At 39.9% G+C, this 16289-nt stretch overlaps 1 protein-coding gene across 1 annotated transcript in view; it reads left to right on the top strand.

Moving 5' to 3' along the window:
• LOC149155125 (damage-control phosphatase At2g17340-like) overlaps positions 1 to 16289 on the top strand; it is a 313880-nt gene that overhangs the window by 128846 nt on the left and 168745 nt on the right. The window lies entirely within an intron of this gene.

The following is a 16289-nucleotide window of genomic DNA, read 5'->3' as shown; positions in this document are numbered from 1 at the left end:
ATGATGATGGATGGATTGGCAGGTGGAATTCTCCCTAGTTGAGAGGTAGTGTTAAACTTGACAATTAGGGCCAAATTCCACCTTGGATCATCTCATTTGACAGAGATGATGATGGCATTAAATTCCTCTTTTCGAGAGGACCAAAATCGACCTCAAGATCATCAAATATGGATAACGAAAAATATTTATATTTTTTAAAAGAAACTCTTCAAGTCATAACCTTATCAAGGTGGGAAAATTGAAAAATTGAAATTCAAATTTTGCCTCCAAGTGTCAAGGTTGGCTTCACCTTCATAAGGACAAATTGCTATATATATAGGCATCTCTCATCCTCATTGGCAATCATGCAAAAAAGGAGTGTGTTCATCTCTTGGGCAACCGCAACTTAGAGAAGCATGGAGGACGTGTTGTTTGGGTCTGTTTTGTTTGGATCTGTTCTTTGGCACACTGGTCTCCCACAAGTTTGAGTTAGAAGCAAACAACTTGCCCTAGGCTTGAGGGAAATTTTGGGTGATGTTTTGGCATGGTTTCTGGGTTAGAATCTCTCCAAGAGCAGACCACATTCTCTGTATGGAGCCACAAATGAAGATGCTGGTTGATAGGTGAGTTTTGGGGTCTCCTTGTGCATATTTTGTACTCTGGTTTGGGCCGCAGGAAAGGCTACTACAACAGCCAGTATGGAGGCACATATGGAAGGGATGCATGACCTAATCTGAGCTCTGTACCTCAGCCGTTATTAAGGAGAATGGGCCGCAATCTAAACAAAAAGTTTAACCCTAGTTCATGAGCAGATTCTTGTTGCTGTGAGTATAGGACTGTTGTAGGGTGCCTTGAAGGGGAAACACAATACAAGATCACTGTTGAATGTCTTGGAAAGGACAACAAAGGGTGCAACTCACTGGAAGAAGGTTGCTCAGTCACCGATAAGAACCTTAACCAGGCAGTAAGCTGCATAATTGTTTTTAACAGTGAGTTAGCAAGTCTATTTTGACTTATATCGTTGTACTCTCCCTCTGTTGAACATTTGATATTGATAATAAGAAGAATTGTTCAAGGGTTTTCCCCATCTTGGGGTTTTTCCTTGGCTTGTGCCATATCCTTGTGTTCTTGGCTTGTCTTCTGCATTTAGCTTTAATGTTCTTTCATCAGTTACTGTCATATCTTAATGGTGAATGTGATTACTAATGGATTAATGGAGTTAATTATGGGTTAATGAAGTAACTATCTAAGCAAAGAACATGTTAACTCAAAATTAACAACCAACCAACTCCCAAGACAAGAAAGCTTAAGAGGCCATATTGTTTATTTTTTTTTGAGTAGCATTAGATGTGCTCTAGCTCCAAAATTTTGTGGAGGGGCTAGAACACATGAGATCTCCAAGACGTAGAAATCGTTTGGAGAAATTCCATCCGAATTGTATTTTATTAAAATAATTAATATTTTTAATGGAGTTCCTAAGTCTAAACTTGGGAAAATTAAAATATTAATGGGTATTAATGAAAATATGGGTGAAAAGCTTCTAAGAGATGAGGATCAAGTATAATTTAATCTTAGTCATTGATTAGAGAATATATCACGGCCGTTGATATCTCAACATGAAATCTATAAAGGAAGACTTGAGAATCATTTGGAGACACACTGGGTAAATGCTTAGTAACCTGAGGAAAATCGATTCTCAAGGAGGAAGAGTTCGATTTCAGAGGGAGAGTTGCAGGGTGAAGGAAGAGGAAGGTATCAACATCAGACGGAGATTGAGGAGAAGGAGACACAATGCATCAGAGGGACATCGCAGAGGGACAACTCAGAGAGGCAGCGTAGCAAGGGACGCAGTCCTCACACAGAGATGATGTAGAGGTGACGCAATGGAGGCTAGAGGGTCTCTTGGGTGTCAGAATTTCTCCAAAGGGTGGAGGAAAATTATCTCAGGTGTTTTCTCAGAGGTTTCTCTATGTTCTGCAAATCATTCCTTGTAAAGAGATTGTTGTTGAAGAATAATAAATAAACCCTCATTTGTTGCACCGGTTTTCCCGCATTGGGTTTTTATGAGGACTATTGTCCAAAAATAACTGTGTTGATGTGATTGATTCTTGTGCTTGTATTTCACTGTTCTTTTCTCTATGCTATTATGTGACAACTGCAGTAGAATTTACTTTGATGTTTACTGAAGGGTTTTGTAAATAACTTATTGTGGAAAATAAGTAGGAGAAATAAATCAGTTACTGTAGTAGAATTTCGTGTTAGAAATTTTCACATGGTATCAGAGTAGAGATCAGGCAACAAGATTAGAGAATCTGCAATGAGTCGTGAACATGATGCTGGAGCAGCAACTCAAAAGGACTCACGCAATTCTCCCGAGAAAGAGGAAAGCACGAAGAATATAATGGATCACGACAATTCTGTGTTAGCTTCCAGACTGGAAGAAGAAGTCACTTGCTTAACAAGTTCTACGTCCTCTAAGGTTTGGTATATTGATAGTGGAGCTTTTGCGCACATGAAAGGAATTTGAGAATGTTTCTTGAGCTATCAAGAAGAGCAGATGAACTTCCAAATCACCATGGGAAATAAGTCAAAATGTACCCCTGTAGAAAGAGGTACTATAGTTTTTCAAACAAAAGTAGGGGATTGGCTTTGAGCTATCAATGTGTTGCATGTGCCTAGTGTTAGAGTCGGTCTAGTAGCCCTTCACCAGAGATCAAAACTCTTTGCATTTCATGATTAGGTGTCCCATCAGTGTGATCATGTTGCATTCCGTTAGGCATGCCATAATCCTGGTGGAGGGAGTTTGTGTCTTTTATTCCCCTCTTGTTTGGCACTGCTGGTTCAGATTTGTTTAAGTAAATAAAATCTTCAAAGGGTCATTCATCTTGCTTTAAGTTTTGAGGTCTTAGGTCTAGGGTTGAGTCCATTTTTATCTTGAGAGGTCATAAAGGACCAGCAGGCCAGAGGGATGTCCTTCATTAAACATTATTTCAAAAATTCTCATCATTGTACAGCTAAATTTTCACCTTGTTCTCAAAAACTCTGTTTTTGAAAACAAAGGTCATTATCTCATTTTTGTAAAAATTCTCAAAATTTCAAATTCTTCAAATGTCGAAGTGCAGCCTTGGTCTCCTTTGCCAAAGCATCCTAGAAGCTATCCCTGCAAAAATTTTCAGAAGAAATCATCATTTCAACCAATTTTTCAAAGAAAAGAAACCAAAAGTCAGAGCCAATTAATTCAAAAAGTGTCAACATTCAAAACATTATAAAGTGGGTTTTGGGCAAATGAAAATCTAAAGGAAGCCTATAAAAGCACATCATTCTTCATTAGCAACTCATTTGCCTCTCACAAGCTAAGTGAAACCTTGCAAAGGCGATTTTAGGAGTTCTTGAGCAAAGTGGGCAGTTTCAGAGGCGCGCTACGCGTCAGGGAGCTTTTCTCAGTGTTATTTTGCACGTGCGCTACGCGTCAGAGGGGCGCTACGCGTTGGGCAAGGCGCGCTACGCGTTGGGTTTTCTGCTCAACAAATTGCCAGCAAGCCATCAAATCAATTTTTCTCTCAAGCACATTGCAGGTAGGCTTCTCCTCCATGCCTAGATTTGGTTTTGCAAGATGAAAGAGAAAATTAATATGTTCAAATGCTATGAAATGATAAATCAAAACCCTATATTGTTGTGGAAAATTTAAAGTCTAAATGGTACTAGGGTTTCAAATTTCTCTTGCTGTCCAAGGTTGCTCATTTGTAAATCCATTTTTCCCTCATTTTCATCACCTTTCTCCTTCAAATTTTCCCATGAAATTTCATAATTCTCCTCTCTAAAATTCCTAAAACATACTTAAATTCCCAAACCCTACTTCACTTTAAAATCCCATAATTTTGTGATTTCCCATGCTTGCCTTCCCTAAATTCCTTCTTTATGTTTATTGTCCCTAATTCCCTCATGTTCCCCTTTCCCTAACAATCCCCTTGTATTTATGTCCCCTTGGTGACAGCATTTGAAAAAGTCAAACAACAGTTAATTGGGTGCAAAGTCAGCAATACATTTCAGCCATCTTGCCTTCAAAACCATGTCAGAAACCGAATCAGATTATGAGCAGAGTTATGACAGTGATTCAACACCAGAGGTAGAAGTGCCAAGGAGGCATCACAAGGGTGGTAAGGGTGGTCGGCATGTCAGGGAAGAGCCCACTTCTTTGGTTCAATTGCAAGCATGTCCACTTGCAATGTCATGTTTTCAGTATCAATCATGCTTTGGATATTGTGAGAGGATCTCACAAATTCAACACCATAGAGAATTGGTCCGCTTGTTTGTTCTACATTTGCACAATGGCCATGTGAACCTTGCAGGAGTGGACTTCACCCTATCACCTGAAATTGTTGCTCAAGCCACCGGGATACCAAATGTTGGGGAAGAGTGGACCAAGCGCAAGCTGCTAGACAAATTTCATTATCAACCATACATCAAACCCGGATGCATGAGGCACCTTACTGCTGTTTTTCCTTTCAGATTCCTAAGGGATGAGTATGCACCCTTGATGAGGCTCATTATGCGCTATTTCACTTGTGAGGGCAGATTTTCACGTTTATATTCGTACCATATCCGTTTGTTGATGCATTTCACCCGGGTACGAATGATGAACATTCCATTTTTCATGTGCCGAAATATAGAGAAGATGGTGCCCGTAGTGCAAAGGAAGAACCCCGCACAACAACTCAAAAGTATATATCATTATGCACTGATCGAGATCATAGTGATGCATCAGTTGGCACAATAGGGTATTGCTTGGGAGGATTTCATTTCTCGCGACTTCTTCATGGTGCCACAACCACCTCCCGAGATTGTCCATGATGAGGGAGGGCCTTCACATCAGTTTGACATTCCTGAGCCAGAGCATGTCAGCGCTCCTCCATATGTTACATATCAGAGAGGCCACAGGGTCTTATTTGCATCAGCACGGCGAGTATTATCTCCACATCAGGTGGAAGGGGTCTCGCCTTCTTCATCAGCACAGCGAGTGTTATCTCCACATCAGGTGGAAGGGGCCTCGCTTTCGACAGCAGCACAGGTACAAGAGAGAGGCAAGCAACCCAAGATTGATGAGGGGCCATCAGGTGATCCAGACATAGATATTGTTGACCTTGATATCAGTTCTCCTAGCTTAGAGCCAAAGGAGATCATCCAGCAACTAAGGGCTGAAAATGACTTGTTGCAGCAAAAGTTGGAAATGGCAAATTGGACAATCACATACTTAGAGCAGCGCAACAAGCAATTAGAGGATGAACACACTCTTGATGAGTTGCGGAGGATCCGAGAAGACCGGAACTTGGCTCGCAAGAGACCCGGTGATTTGACACCTAAGGAGCAAAGCTCTATGCTCATTCAGGTGAACACTCATTTAGAGAGGTTGATAGCCAAGGCAAACAGGGACAAAGACATGCTCCGCCACATGAAGAATCATTATTGGGCCCGCATGCATGTGTGCAAAGCAAAAATGAAGGTACTCAAAGCACGTTTGGCCAAGGCACTAAAACGGAGGAAAAGGCCCGATCCACTTCAAATTTTGGCTGAAGCCACCTTGAGGGAGCATGGTGCTCAATGATACACCTCCAGCTCAAAATTCAGGAAATTTGGAGCAATTTTGGTCAATTTTGAATTTTTTGTGCCAAAAACAGGTTTTTGCCCTCAACGCGTAGCGCGCCGTGCGCTACCCTTAAGTTGGGGAGGTCCATTTCACGAAAACTCAGCATTTTTGGATTTGTCATGACAAAATACACTTGCTCAGCCACTGCCAAGAAGTTTCATGGAGATTTGAGCCCCCAAGAGGTCAGAAAACAAGCAAAAAATGACCTTCTGCCACTTTTTGGACACACAGGAATCAGTCTTGGGAGATTGCAATTTTGGAGGGGCAAATGGCCACCAAATTGAAAAATTCCACTTGGGCTGGAGAGTAGACATCCAGACCTTTCCAACAAGCCCACTTGTGCCTCATTTGGATGCCGGGAAGTGCCTCAAAAGTGGCCTGAAAGGCGCGCTACGCGTTGGGAAAATTTGCTAGTTTTGCACCTTCAGCTCAGGAAAACGCAACATTGACTAGTTTTGACTTTTTGGTGGGATTTTTCATCCTCTTTGATGTAATTGATGTAATTTCATGTTGACATGACACTTTTTTACCTATTCTAGAAGATTCATTCATAAAATGGCAAAAAATTAATGAATGAATTGGTTTCCTAGCTTATAGAGGCAAGTTGTTTTGATTGCCTAGATTGTAGTGCTCAGTTTAGAATTGGTTGAAACAGCTCCTAGGATGATGAGCTCGACCCCTAGAGGCAAGGAAATGTGTTAGCTTGCCTATATTATGAACTTTCTTAGTCATTTTCATGGTTGGACTCTTGAGGGATAAGCTTAGACTGTTTCACTCTTTGTATCTCTGCAATTTTGGCAAAGGAAAGACCAGGGTTTTGCAACACTATTTGGGATTCCTGTGGTGATTTGTGTTGATGGTGTGTTTCTCTCATGTACTTGTAAGTTTGTTATGTGTATCATTTTCCTACTCCTCTTTTCTGCAAATTAAGTAAATGAAGTGTTAAGGTAGAATTCATGGTTTCTATGCTCTGCCTTTAAGTTTGCTTAATATCTATGTTTTCATCTGTCTAAGGAGAACTCTCGAAGGTTTCTTGCTCTCTTTAGCTCCTCACCGGTCATTCCTATCCATTCACTTATTTCAAAGGCATCAAGACAATCTCCTACCTTGCCCCAAAAAGACCTCTGCAAAAACTGTGTCTCATCCCCGCACCCAAAATTGCTGTGCTCAGTTTTCCAACAAAACTCTAAAAATTTAAAATCAAACTTTCCCTATCAGTTTACTAGCCTAAAATCAGTGTTCTTTATTGGTCATCTCAGCCCTTTGAAAACCTTTTGCCGAGATAGACCCGGAGAGAGCCCTCTCCTGTCCCCGTAGGGCTAGCTACGAGGCTAAGTGGTTTGATGTTGCCTTGGATTTTGTCTTTTTCAGCCTGAGGCCAAATTCAAGCGCTAACATATTGGCGACCATACTGGGAATAACAAACTTGTTTGTGGATTGATGTATTTATTTCATAAGTCTTAGACGGAGCTTGAAGTTATGCCAGGTAGCCTTCGAAACGCTTTTGCTTTGCATAAGCGAATATAGATAAACACTGCTTCAGTCAATCTCCGTGAGCTTGTGAATACAACACTTCGATTGCATTTTACCCCAGTTCATTTGTAAACTCTGAACTTTTGATGATTAGTTGAGAGTTTTCACAGGCTGATTGGTTATTTGTTCCTTGATATCCAAACTGGCTTCAGATTCTAGTCATATATTCAAATCTCATTCATGTCCAGCTGTTTTTGAGTATCTTGAAGACATTGATTTTGACGAGAGTTTTGAGTTGTCTTTGTTCAAAACCAAATCTGAAAGTGCACTTGATTCTCTAGTTCCCAACCCTGATTTTGCTGCTGCCCTTGAAATCGAGAGACACAATAAATTGGTTGAAAATTTCATCCTAAGACACCTTCAGACAGATATCCAAGTCACTAATCTTGCTGATTTCCTCGAAACTATATCTAGCAATATTGGATCTACTATCACGGCTTCAGTTCCGCACGAACAGACCAATCCTCCTTTTATTTCTATATCCCCTATAGTTACACATCCTGAATCCACAGTCAATTCTCCCTCTTCATCTCATATCGCTTCTCCTCTGCCTACACCTCCCTATACCCCTCATACTACAGCTACACCTACTCCACCTGCTACTCCTAGACCCAATCTACCTAAAGCAATGGCTGCCCGGTTTGCCCCACTTGCTCTTCCTCAAAATCTGCATGATATGCCAGCTGATTATCAGAGTAAAATTCCCATGTTTGATGGCACTCCTCAGGGTGTTTCCGCTCAGCAGCATATAGACAAAATGACAACTTTCTTTGATCTATATGAGATAGATGAGGAAGATGTAACTATGCGTTTGTTTGTACAAACATTCGGAGGAGAAGTAAGAAAATGGTTCAGAGGTTTGACAACTAGAAGCATACCCACATTGGAAGAACTTCAGAAGCAGTTTCTAGATCGATGGGAAATCAGAAAGGATCCACTTCAGATCAATGCCGAGTACAACAATCTCAAACGTAATCATGGTGAGTCTGTCCAAGATTACATTATCAGATTTAACACAGTTTACAATGCTATTCCAGATGATTTAAGACCATCTAGAAAATCAACACTTCTCAAATTCCCGGATGGCTTTGATCCGGAGATGGCTTATTCATTGCGAGATAGAGATCCGCCTACCTTGGAGGATATGCAGAAAATCGCTGTTAGTGTTGAAGCGAATTTGAATGATAAAAGAGCAAGGATGAAAGCCGAAAAGCGAGTGACAATCAAAGAAGAAGCTTCTACATCAGATCAGCTCCTTCGCAAGGTAGAAAGGGTAGAAAGGTTGCTCGAAAACACTCATCTCAACAAGCCGGAACCGCAGATCCGTAATCCTAATTTCCGAGGTCCGCAACAGCCACAATACAAAATTAAGCAGCGTGAAACAAGGGCACAAGAAACAGCAGTTCAGCAGCAAATAAAACCTCCACTTCAGCAGAATTTTGTTAGCCAAGAATCCGAGGATGAAGGTGATACTATAGGAGAGGAAAATCACTTTTTCACTCGTGATGATCTGCCTACCTATATTACAGAAGAAGAAGAATTTGTGAGAAATTCCATCATACATCAAGATGAGAATTATATCTTATCAAATGATGCAGCACTTGAGGAAGAATTGGAGGAGTACCAAAGAGGATATCTCAATGCTTTGTCTGCTCAGTAGAGACAATTAAGAAATCGAGCTGTTCCTATAAATCCCATTCAGAAGAAGAAAGATACTTCAGCAAAAAATGATTCAGCTTTCCCACAGAAAAAAGGAAAAGAGATAATTGATCCCCTAGCAAGTCAATCGTCTTCAGCAGATAAGGTAAATCAGCCACCAAGCACAATGAAGGATAAAGTTAAAAGAAGAGAAGTTCTGGCCAAAGAAGGTGAAAAGGTTTCAGCATTTAGTTTGGAGAATGAAATTTCAAAGCTGAAAGTATCTATTCCATTGACTGAAATCATGAAAAACACCAGCTACCGAGGTCAAATTTCCAAAATTCTGAATATTGATCCAATGCTTGCCACAATAAATGTAGAAGATGATCAACCGGAATTAATTTTTGGGCCTGCTTTAAATGGTGAGTCTCCTGAAAATGATGTTCCTCCCTTTTATATCAGTTTGAGGTTGCACGAGTATGTTTTGCACAATGCTATGTTTGACTCGGGTGCTTCGCATAATTTGATGCCGAAAGCAATAATGGAAAGGCTGGGATTGGACATCACAAGAAGATATCATGATTTGTATTCATTTGATTCCAGCCGGGTAAAGTGTATTGGATTGATCAAGGACTTGGTGGTAAGCCTAGATCAAATTCCAGCTAAGAATGTCTTGATGGATGTGGTTGTGGCGGATATTCCTCTGTGTTTTGGTATGTTGCTTTCAAGATCTTGGGGAGCTAAGTTGAAAGGTACACTTCAGCTAGATTTTTCTTATGCTACAATTCCAGTCTTCGGTCAAATGAGAAAGTTATATCGGGAGCAAAAGATGAAATACATGATAACTAGCAAAGAAAAGCCAATAAATCATCCTGTAAATTATGTACATACAGATTTGGAATCGTTTGTTTTGTTTGCTGATAATTTTAATGAGATAGATAGTCAGTTAGTTCAGGCAGAGGATATACCAGAGATTACTGAAAATTTTAGAGAAGTTCTGCAAAAGGAAAGAGAAGAAAAGTCAGCTGCCATGAGGCAAACAGCTGAAGCTAAGGGGCAGCAAACAGAAAAAACAGAGGCAACACAGTTTCAGCAGTTGGAAGAAGATGAAGATGGTCTTTGGACCATGGATTTCGATGGCGCTGTGGGCAGCGATGGTGCTGGTATTGGTGTGTGGATTCGAAGTCCCTTCTCTACCCGAGACAAAGTCCCAAGCAAGGTGAGAGTGTGTTCTTATAAACTAGCATTTGATTGTTCAAACAATGAGGCAGAATATGAGGCTCTTATTGCTGGCCTTAAAATTCTTCGCAAGCTGAAAGCAAAGAAGATTGCAGTCTATGGCGACTCCGAGTTGGTGATAAAGCAAGTTAAAGGTGAGTTTCAGGCCAAGCATCCTCGCATGAGGGCATATCGAAATGCTGTCCTAGATATTTTGAAATTATTTTCTGAACATACTTTGACATGTGTGCCCCGCATACAAAATGGTGTTGCTGATGCATTGGCCAAGGCAGCAAGTAACTTAAAAATTCCAATGAATTCCAGCAACAAATTTGAGATTTATGTGAAACACCGCCCCACAGTTCCGGATAATCAACGATGTTGGCAAGTCTTCCAGGATGATGAAGAAATCAAAGATTTTCTGCAAATTGAAGGTGAGTTTAAGGACATCTCCATAGATACTGAACCAGATGAGGTAAATCAAATGGATGTGCTGCAACTTAAGGACAATTTTATTCCTAAAGGATTGATTCCTTTGGAAGAGCTGTTTGATCAAGATGATGTGGCCCGCAAACCGACATTGAGACCAACTGAAGAAGGTGTTGAGGAGGTAAACATTGGAGCAGCTGAGAATCCCAAGATGGTAAAGCTATCAAAATCATTGTCACCAAAGGTAAAGAAGGAGTATGTCAGATTGTTATCTTCGTTTTCTAATGTCTTTGCATGGGATTATTCAGATCTGAAAACATATGATACTAATATCATTCAGCATACTATTCCTATAAAGCCAAATCAGAAACCTTTCCGTCAAAAGTTGAGGAGAATCAATCCTAAATTGCTGCCATTGATAGAAAAAGAAGTGAATAGGTTGTACAAGTCTGGAATCATAGTACCTATCAGATTTTCCGATTGGATATCCAATTTGGTACCCGTAAGAAAGAAGACCGGTGAGATCCGTTTATGCATTGACTTCAGAAATTTGAATAAGGTGTCTTTAAAGGACAATTATCCGCTGCCCAAAATGGATCATATATTGCAGCGAGTAGTTGGAGCATCAAGGATGTCGCTACTCGATGGCTATTCCGGGTACAATCAGATTTTGGTGCATGAGGATGATCGTGACAAAACGACATTCACTACTCCATGGGGAACATTTCATTATGCAAAAATGCCATTTGGTTTGAAAAATGCAGGTGCCACTTTTCAGCGTGCGATGGACATGGCCTTTGCCAACGAGAAAGATGTCTTTTTAGTTGTTTACCTTGATGATTTGACTGTATTTTCAAAATCTGATGAAGAACATTTATATCACTTGAAAATTGTTTTTCAAAAGTGCAGAAAATATGGTATTTCGCTGAATCCAAAGAAAAGTCTTTTCGCCATGAGTGAAGGCAAGCTCTTGGGCCACATCATTTCCAAAGATGGCATCCGTATAGATCCTGCACGTGTTGAAGCTATTCAGCAACTTGAGCAGCCCCGGAACAAACACGAGGCTAAAGATATCCTATGGGATAGATTGCTTCTTCATTTGCTTGATGTATTCGGCTCTTTTCCGTGAAGTTTCAAAATAAATGCTCCCAGCTTCTCGACAAAGCCCTCGCTAAATAGATTATCCCAAGAACTAGCTGCTAGCATATTTGCATATCTATGGGATGTAAAGTTCATGGAGGACAAAGCTTTTAGGAAACCCCGAGAAATGCCTTTCGAAGAGAAGTCGAAAGATGATCCATTGGTCCATCCAATTCGACCAACAGAAACAAGCACCAATATTTCTCCAAAGGACAAGAATCCAGAGGCATCACAACAGGTGGAATCTCAGGAGGAGCAAATAGAACTACCCACTACCAGTGGAAGAACTAGTTGGGAACTTCGACAGATACTACGAGATGCAAAGGATTTCATTGGAGCTCCTAGGAATGAGAAAAGGGAGCGTAGACAACCAGTTAGATACCAAGCTTTGGTGGCCCAGGTTGGAGAACCCTCTAGTTTTTAGGAGGCCGTTCAACATCAAGTATGGGTAGTTGCTATGGTGGAGGAATACAGTTCCATAATGATCAATGATGTCTGGGAAGTGGTACCTAGGTCTCAGGACAGATCAGATGTAGGTTCGAGATAGATCTACAAGGTCAAATATGCTGCAGATGGCAGTGTGGAAAAATACAAAGCGAGGTTCATGGCTAAGGGGTATGCTCAAAAGGAAGGGATAGACTACAAAGAAACCTTCGCCCCAGTAGCCAAGTATACTTTTATTAGATCTGTGATATCCCTTGCAGCATAGATGGGGTGGGAGATTCACCAGATGGGCGTCAAGACTATGTTCTTAAATGGGGTAATAGAAGAAGAAGTATACATTGAACAACCAGAGGGTTTTGAGACACATGAGAAGAAAAATCATGTATGTAGGTTGAAGAAAGCCTTGTATGGGCTTAAACAAGCGCCTAGAGTATGGTACGGTCGAATTGATGGTTACTTACAGAAGATGGGATTCGTCAAGAGTGCCTCAGATCCAAACCTCTACTCTCTGATTGTAGAGAATGAGCCTCTAATTCTGGTTTTTTATGTGGATGACATTTTCCTGATAGGTTCATCCAGGCTCATCAAAGATTGCAAGGAAAACCTAGCTACAGAATTTTACATGAAGGATTTGGGACAGATGCATTATTTTATGGGGTTGGAAGTTTGGCAACAGAAGGGTGGAATTTTCCTTGGACAAGGGAGATACACTACAATTTTTTTAAAAAGGTTCAAAATGTAGGACTGTAGACCCATGGCTATTCCAATGATTACCAATTGGAAGAAGACTTATGCGTCTGAAGATAAAGAAGTAGATCCCACCTTGTACAAGCAACTCATCAGGTCCCTGATGTATTTGGTCAATACCAAGCCAAACATTTGTTACACTGTCAACACCCTTAGTCAGTTCATCGTGGAACTGAAGAGGGCACAATGGGCAACAACCAATTGTGTTCTCAGATATATACGAGGAACAGTCGAGCATGGGTACATTCGAGGCAATGATATCAATCTGAGTGGGTTCACTGATGCAGATTGGGCTGGAAGTTCAGTAGATCGGAAAAGGTACCATTGGGTATTGTTTCAACATTGGATCAAGAATGACCTCCTAGTGTAGTCGAAAACAGAAATCTGTAGCTCTGAGCTCAACTGAAGCTGAATATATGACAACTAGCACAACATCGTGTGAAGCCATATGGCTTAAGAAGTTGCTTGTGAATCTATTCAGGAGAAGGATAGAAGCGACCGATATTGTGTGATAATCAGAGTTGCATCAAGCTCTCTGAGAATCTAGTTTTTCATGATCGGTCGAAGCACATTGACATCAGGTGTCACTTTATCAAAGACTGCGTCTAGCGAGGGGTAATACAGTTACAATACACTCCGACAGGAGAACAGGTGGCAGACATTCTCACCAAGGCTCTAGGAGGAACAAAGTTTGTTTATTTCAGGGAGAAGATGGGGATGATTGAGAATCTGTTTTAGTAGCAGAAACGGATAGCGCAGTTCTTAAGAGGGAGCTGCAGTGAGGCAGTTAGTAGTGACAATGCTATGGGCATCATGATGCAGCATATTGAGAGTGCGTTGCAGTACAGATGCAACAGTGATAGTGGCAGTGTCATGGGCAACATTACAGATTGTAGCAGCTCAGTGGATGAGGGGCAACATGCCGAGCATTAGCAACGTAGAGGACCGATGCCGTGGATCAATGTAATAATTTTGCTGGGAGGTATTGCTAGAGCACATTCCTCGCTAAGAGGGAGTGTTGATTTTTTTTTGGGTAGCATCGGATGTGCTCTAGCTCCGAAATTTTGTGGAGGGGCTAGAACACATGAGATTTCCAAGACCCGGAAATCGTTTGGAGAAATTCCACTTGGATTGTATTTTATTCAAATAATTAATATGTTTAATGGGGTTCCTAAGTCTAAACTTAGGAAAATTAAAATATTAATGGATATTAATGAAAATATGGGTGAGAAGCTTCTAAGAGATGAGGATCAAGTCTATTTTAATCCTAGCCGTTGATTAGAGAATAGATCACGACCGTTGATATCTGAGCAGGAAAAATATAAAGGAAGACTTGAGAGTCATTTGGAGACACACAGGGCAAATACTCAGTAACCCGAGGGAAATCGATTCTCAAGGAGGAAGAGTTCAATTTCAGAGGGAGAATTGCAGGGTGAAGGAAGAGGAGGATATCAACATCTGTCAGAGACTGAGGAGGAGGAGATGCAGTGCATCTGAGGGACAACGCATAGGGACAACTTAGAGAGGCAACGCAGCAAGGGATGCAGTCCTCACGCAACGGTGACACAATGGAGGCTGGAGGGTCTCTTTGTGTTAGAATTTCTCCAAAGTGTGGAGGAAAATTATCTTAGGTGTTTTCTTAGAGGTTTCTCTATGTTCTGCAAATCATTCCTTGTAAAGAGATTGTTGCTGAAGAATAATAAATAAACCCTCATTTGCTACACCGGTTTTTCCCGCATTGGGTTTTTTGAGGACTATTGTCCAAAAGTAACTGTGTTGATGTGATTGATTCTTGTGCTTGTATTTCACTGTTCTTTTCTCTATGCTATTATGTGACAACTGCAGTAGAATTTACTTTGATGTTTACTAAAGGGTTTTGTAAATACCTTATTGTGGAAAATAAGAAGGATAAATAAATCAGTTATTGCAGTAGAATTTCGTGTTAGAAATTTTCACACATTGTGTTAAACTTCAAGACTTATCTAATGATTTGTTTTGCAGAGATTTGGCCATTGCTCACCATAAAAAAATATTATTTCTCTTATCTATTTGAATTTCTTTGTGCTCCAATTGATAGATCTGCTAATTAGAGCTATTAATCACTAGACAAGGGAATGGAGTTGGACTCATGTTCCTCTTGATCTAGTCCATTGTTAATATTGTAGATTAATTTTGTAAATAATTTTTATCTAACCCTTGTACATTTATTTTTTTCATTTTTTTTTGTATATAGCATTTGGGTTTGTTTAATTCTTGCATATTTGAAGAGGAGGATTAAAATTGGTTTGGGGATTTCTCTAATAAAATTTTTGCAGGTGGATCTGATCCATTGTTCCCTGAAGTATTCTAATTGTAAAGGGATCAATTTTGTAAGCTTGAGGAGAGAATTGTATCTAAAATTCCTAGTCATTGTAATCTCTCTTTAAGTTTTGAGGAGTCCTTCCTTCCCATGTAATTCTGATAATAAAAGATAAATTTTTCTCTTGGGGAGCTTGGGACTTAGATCCCTTGGCATCCTCCATCTCCTTATTTCAAAAGGAGAACTAACATACTAATTTACTTCTGCCTACTAACTTGCATTTGCATTGCATAGTTTAATCTTTTTGTTGCATTTCATCATTTTGAAAATCACTGTTAGCAATCTCTTTGTCTTTTAGTTATTTGTGTTGATATCATTAAATTTCACTTGCTCCTATTCTCTATATCTCATAAGTGAAGAACACTCTAATAAACGCTATAACTAAAGACTTTTGAAATTGTTATCGTTAACATTGTTTCATTAAGAGATCTTAAGTTTGCTTCATTGAGTTGCTATTGGAAATCTTGTAGCCTTGTGAGCTAAGTTGATATCTCAATAAAATTAGGTTATAAGTGGTTTATACTCATAAGTGGTATATTTGGCATGTCTATCATTATACTCGTACAGAAGAAAGTGAAAAATGTTTCCTTCATAATGTGATTTTTATTGATAGTGATGGTGTAATGGTAATTCATAACATAACATAATATGTATGGATATATTTTAGTGTCGATCCCATTGAGAGTTATTAGATCCCTTTCAATGCTTTGATAATTTAGAGATTCATATCAGTACAGAGGTGTTCCAATACAAACTCAAATCAGCAATTCAAAGGCCAAAACCAAGGCTCATGATGATGCAATTCATATACAAGCATATATCTCTTTTCCCATTCCCATTCATCTTCTTGTCATTTTTAGACAATTGTTTGCATTCATGTTGTCATCCCTTTCTCGTTGTTGTTCCTATTTATTACATTCTGCCCCTTTTATATCTACTTCCTGCAAAGTCACTGCAAAAGTCCAGTTTAAAACTTTGAAACAATGAAGATGTCTAATGAATGCTAGTGGAAATACCCCATCAAGCGGCAAAGGAAATGCTTCAAGTTTCACGAGAAGAATACACTGAGGTTTGAGTGCCATGGATGCATCAACTGAAATAATCAGAAACAATGCATGATCTGTAGGGTTTATAATTAAATTAGGAAAGAGCTGTTGT

The sequence above is a fragment of the Pinus tabuliformis genome, chromosome 9 (assembly GCF_031772625.1).
Source record: "Pinus tabuliformis cultivar Carrire ecotype Pingquan chromosome 9, CPIR1, whole genome shotgun sequence".
Classification (NCBI taxonomy): Eukaryota; Viridiplantae; Streptophyta; class Pinopsida; order Pinales; family Pinaceae; genus Pinus; species Pinus tabuliformis.
This window is presented reverse-complemented; position numbering and strand designations above follow the sequence as displayed.